Source organism: Bombus flavifrons, chromosome 9, assembly GCF_040668555.2.
Source record: "Bombus flavifrons isolate JBK064 chromosome 9, iyBomFlav1_principal, whole genome shotgun sequence".
Lineage (NCBI taxonomy): Eukaryota > Metazoa > Arthropoda > Insecta > Hymenoptera > Apidae > Bombus > Bombus flavifrons.
The window spans coordinates 1,464,834-1,471,031 of NC_138450.1; the positions used below are offsets into that span (position 1 = coordinate 1,464,834).

General features: G+C 30.5%; 1 long non-coding RNA gene across 1 annotated transcript; it reads right to left on the reverse strand.

Moving 5' to 3' along the window:
• Positions 1-3,615: 3,615 nt before the first annotated feature.
• Positions 3,616-5,902, reverse strand: LOC138183362 (uncharacterized). Its single transcript, XR_011174046.1, has 3 exons — positions 5,772-5,902; positions 3,827-3,970; positions 3,616-3,697 (listed from the first exon to the last, which is right to left on the reverse strand). It is a non-coding gene; the product is annotated as an uncharacterized LOC138183362 (long non-coding RNA).
• Positions 5,903-6,198: the final 296 nt, after the last annotated feature.

Consider the following 6,198-nt stretch of genomic DNA (forward strand, 5'->3'; position numbering starts at 1 on the left):
TATACCACTAGGAAATTTCCGTATGATCGATATTATTTAATAAAGAGTATTACCTCATAGAAAGTATTATCTCGAATACAACGACGCTATATAGCTACTGTAGTATAGTACATTAATTATTTTTTTATATTCGATATTCGGTTTATTTTTGAAAAAATATATTCTTCGATAACGAAAGTATGAACAAGTCAAACTTCGATTATTTTAATTCCTTATACTCGGTATAGCTACATATGTATAACGGTATATTTTAGTTTATTTTATTTAAGTATTAAGTGTATTTCATACCTTTAATCCGATTAAATAAATTTTTGAAAGTCGATATACTTTGCAACTTTTCAATGCAAATACTCTACTATCCAATACTGAAAAATGTAATAATTTAATTTAATGTCATTTATATTATAGTTATACTAAATGTAATATAATTTATTTTAGTTTCAATGTGAGATATTAATAATAAATTGTACGTATTTTAAGCGCAGAATAAAGTACATATTACATTGAAAGCTAAGAACAAGTCATTTTATTTCGTCATGAGCATATAGAGTGGATAATTATAAGTGAATTAAGCACCTATTAAGTAACTATTCTGATAGTTGCTTGAAAATTATAATTATTCAATATTAACACGAATTACATGATCTAGAAATACCTAATATTGCATGATTTAATACAACTTATCTGCAAGAAAAATTGTCCTTCCTGCTCTTTCTTCGTGTTCAATGGTGTGTACAAATTTCCAAATATATCTTTCATTTTATATTTCAAAAACAGTATCGTGCAGGATTTTAACTAATATCATATAACCATGTCATAATGGTATGTTCATGTAGATGAAAATTATCTTGTAATTCTTTCGTATTTTTATCTCACGTGCGTTTAGAAGATTAGAAAACGACAATGAAATAAAATGTATGGCACGATTAACGAGAAACACGATAACGTTATCAATTCGCTAGATATTGATGCAAACGAAATATCAATACGTAAGGAGTATGCACGAAGTCATTACGAAAATGTTTATCCGGCAGCGATTGTTACTGCAATCTCACCTTCACTTCGATTTCTATACTCGTATGGTGGTTTTTCTCTAGCGAATAGCACGAAGATCCTCTTTATTAGCGTTTTGAAACGATCGTTGTGCAAGAACAATCCTAGCAAACTATGTAGATCGACTTATAAATCACGTGTTTCAATTGAAGACGTATGATAAAATAAACTTTGTTACTTATTTCTTCTGATTAATTTACGGAAGATTAATTCTTTAAGACCATCGTTAAAGGAACTTCGTTAAGGAAAAGGTAGCTACGTTTTCACTCAAGTACATATATTTCAGAGATCTAAAAGCAACGAGATGTCATTAGACGCTTTATTATTATCCAATATTAGATAGAAAGTAAAAAAGCTATTTTTTTACAAATATGCAAATAAAATTGTAGCTGATATGATTACAAAACGATGGTATGAAAAGAAAAAGGCGCGTGGCGTGAGAGTTAATCCGCAATACATTTAGAGATAAAAAAGGAAAAGTCTATGTTTACATTTGCGTTAAATAAAACTAAACGTTGCAGTGGTATAAATTGGCGGTAGTGAAAATAAGAAACTGAAAACCAGTTTTACTTGTACCTTATGTAAGCGAGAATAGTTCGTAGATCATAAAAATCTCAATCTGGTAATACATCCTTTGTTTTTTTATTGCCAGAGGTATGGTTAAGTGTATTATCAATGGGTCATGAACTTAAGAATTTCTCGGCAAATGTTGGTAAAATGAATTTGTCGGACGAATGTAACCAAAAATATTGAGAACAAACAGAGCAAAATTTCTCCGCCCTACATTCTCATTACTGTAATCTGGACATTAAGCAGAGGAAATAAATAAAAAATCTGTGCTCCAAAGCATCTGCTTGCGAGCAGGTGGCTCGACACACCATGCATGTTGAGCAATTTAGTAAATAATGTAACACGTCATTTTCCACTCGTTTGCGATATATTTATTATTACTCGATTATTTTGATGATTCTTTAGTATCCTACGTTTTCCTGTGTCTTTTTATACACTATACCAATCACGAACAAAATTGCTACAGTCCTGTCTATTTTTCATTACAATGTTAAAGAATAACAATTAGCCGACAATCCTCCGACGCTAATAGCAATTTTCTACGGGGATTAAGTAAGATACAAGATATTAGGTAAGTAAAAGTAAAATCATCAGTTTGGCAGTTCTTATTTATCGACTTTGTTCTTATTTATTAAAGTAATTGTTAGTACGATTCAACTATCTTTTCACTTGTTGTTTGATGGTAAAAAAGTTTTGTTCATTATTTTATTATATAGTTTTAGCCAGACGTGGACAAAATACAACAAGAAACTTGATAGATGTAAATATGTGTATAATATAAAGAAATAAAATGAATTTCGTTTTATTAATATTGCTTTTGCATTTTAATTTCCTCATTTTTCATTAAAGCACAAAAGTATTTTTATTTTTTGTCCCGTGTCTCTGACAATATACGGAAGATCCTTTGAAAATACCGATCTCGGGAAACATTAAAGTAATTCTTACGCCCTCTGTGATTTGTACTTGACATCTTGCTGAACATTGCGTCTCATGTTCTGTAATGCCAACCATTCAAAGGTTTTTTACGCCCTCTACAATTTATAACATGATGCCATCGCAGATATTGGTGAAGAGAATTCTACAATACCAGTAGCCAGTAACAAATATTAAATTTCTTTAAATATAAACGAAATCTATTCATTATATAGTTCTCCTCTATTGCCACTGATGTATTATATTTATGATAGATTAACAAAAAGAAAATTTAATAATTTTATTTTTACTACGCATGTCATTTTAAATAATATAAATTATCTTAAGATCTACTACACATATCTTTAATACTGTAATATGTACATATATTTCTCGTAATATAATTTTACGTATTGTAATATATGCATGTAAATATTGTCATGCATAGATATCTGAATATGACGTTGCAGTCAGAGTGTAACAAATAGCATTCTTTTTATGTGGTTGCGCAAAACCGAAGGACAGTGTTTAGCTAAAAATAGGCGCATACTGGTATCTTGTATTTCTCTCGATTAACTTATTGAATCAGCGCCAATCTTAGGTTTCCTTTTTCTCTACCGCGATTAACACTACTGCCTTAAGGGATATGCAAAGTCATAAAGATGCGCAATGTTGTACTTATTATATTTCAGGAGTATTTCATTTAAAATCAAATGATCTATCAAAAAAAAATTATATAACTTATCTTGAACATCATTTCAAATGAAGCGAATGCTATATGGTTACATACCTGTCAGTGGTTCTCATTGACACCCAAAGTCGATATGTATATCAATACGGTAAGATAACACTAAACGCATTATTGTGGGCAAAATATGTACATAAATAGATTGTAGATACATAATGTTAAAAATTTAAATATCGATCGAATCGACTCCTTATATACTTGTAGACTTAACTAATGAAATATCATTCAATTCATTGTAATTTGAACATGCGAAAGGCAATATTATTTCGTGATTGTCTTACAATGCAACGTTGCATATATTTTAAATATTATAAAAAAATACCATAACTTATTTATTTTTGTTGTTATCAATTTGTGCAGTCTATAAACTTTATGTAAACTACGAAATATACATGAAATTTTACGTTTAAATACCTGATAAATTAGTTATCATTAAATTTTATAATACTACATCAAATAGTTATCCAATAGAGGAACATAAAATCACTACAGATTGAAGAGATCTTTAAATTAGACGGTAGACTTAAGGGTTCAGTTACTTACATATACACCACGACCGCGACTAGAAAGTGTATGTAGTAGTCACTAAAAGTCTTGGGGTAGGGCAGTGGAAATTTCCACTGTACCCGCTGAGACGGTCAATACTCTCTTCGTGCTGTAACGTGTGCTACACAAGGACCACTCGAACTAGAGGAAGTTTCAAATGAGAAGAACATAAGTACATACATGCTTGCGTATTTAGATATCAATGATAATTACATAAGACCTAGTAGATGAATTACTCTATCTAGTTACAATATAATTACCATATTTAACCTAGAAATATGCAAAACTTGCCATTCAGTGATTTATCACATTGTTACGTATTTCCTATCAATTAGTAGTAAGTACTTTACGCCACTAAAAGAAAAGAACTATTTATTATAGATAGGAGTATCCAATCGATAGTAGCACCATCTCGACGAGATATCTCGAATTGAAACGAAATTGAAATCTATAAATTTGACTAGTTATCGATATTAATTTTCACACAGAAATCGAGATCGAAAACAGAGAAACTAAACTCTGTTTCCGTTGAATAATTTAATAATCGTGTCTCTTACATCTAGAATCTATGACAAACGAATGTGATTGTAATCGTGCGTGTCGTGTATGTCGTATGTCATTTTGTTTTCATAAATTGGTAAAAATATAGGACTTGTATTTGAACTTTTAATACATAACATTGTTACATTTGTTCACAGGAAGCATCATAAATGTGGAAATTTACTGAATGGAAAGTACCACGTTGTTAATTGTGGCATAAAGGTCACGGGTTAATAACCAGGCAAGCAGGCGCCAGCTACTCCCGATCTATTAATCACTGTAATCATTCATTCTATATGCCAAGGGACAAATATATTTAAATAAATCGTTAATACTTCGGTTAGCAACACATCTGAAATGCAACAGTTGAGCCTTTATCTTGCCAATAGAAATAAAATTAAACTTATAACATCGTTTAACAAAACTGACGATCAGCACGTATCATTTTTATTAATTGCAAAATATAACGAAATGGACGCGTGAAATGACCTGTAGATAGAAGATTTCTCTTTTTCTACATAGCACAACATTCAGCGTGTATACGTGGAGGTAAGTATGTACTACGTACGTATGTAGACGTAGATACTTGTGGCAAAGAAACGGCAGCTAGCCAACGGTCACGTGACACATTCTGAATGCAGCGAGAATCTTTAAATACCTATCTATCTATGCACAAATGCTTATATCTCCCATGAATGCGGGCAAAGAGGAAATTATTCTTCCCATTGTTGATCACGTTTAGATACGAATAACACAACCGATATTTAATACCACCATTTCCTACAACCGTTACACATGCACATACAATGGCCATATTTTGATATAGATTTCTTTATTTAGAAACAAAAAGATTGCGCTTTATCTGCGTAAACAATGAACATACTTAACTCAGTGTGTAACGCAATACTCCTTTATAATTATATAGTTAGATAAAATAAATAATATTTCCTGCATAAACGAATTATGAGTATTCATGTATTAATGTATTTTGCTAATCAGCATTTTCGCATAAAAGTATGTGTTAAAAGTATGAATCAAATCAAAAAGTGGAATATAAACGTACAAATATTTAATTTCGTTTACTATATGTCGTATGTGTGTTAAAAATTATTGTCTAAAATAATTGAGAACAAATTAAACAAATACATATTTACATCTAACAATCTAACCTATGTTATAGAGCAAATGTAAAATCAAACAATTGAATAGATCGAATGAAATTAGACCGTAAACTGTAACAATTCGCATTATAATTAATCATTGTATATATTTACGATAAACATTACCGCCACTGCGGTAACAAATTTATAATACAAGTAGATTCTAGTGAAAAACAACCGAAATGTTGTTAACAATGTATCGTATATTTTTATATATTGCCATATACGTTAAATACACTTACAATATTTATCAAATTTTGCGATTTTTTCACAAATGTTTAAATATACATGGTTTTGTGCACAAAGCTGCGAAAAATTTATAAGCGAACAGAAACCACAACTATTGCGAACGAGTGCGGAAAGAACTCGAAAGTACAAGTCTGCACGATAAAACGTGCAGAAGGGTTTCTTTCCTTTCCAGCACAAAGATCACCGTGTTTTATCGTTCGAGCGACACCCTAAGTCCTCGGTCGGTAATCAACGAATACTTCAAAGTCGAAGAGTTCAAAATCATTCATAGATGTCATCAAGCTAATTGCTTTCAGCTGACAATATAATATCATAATAGACGTCGACAATATAGTTGACTTATGATAAAAAATTAACGAAAAAGAAAAGAAACATTCAAATCCTGTAAAGACTATAAGAAAATGACCTTAAAAAATTAAC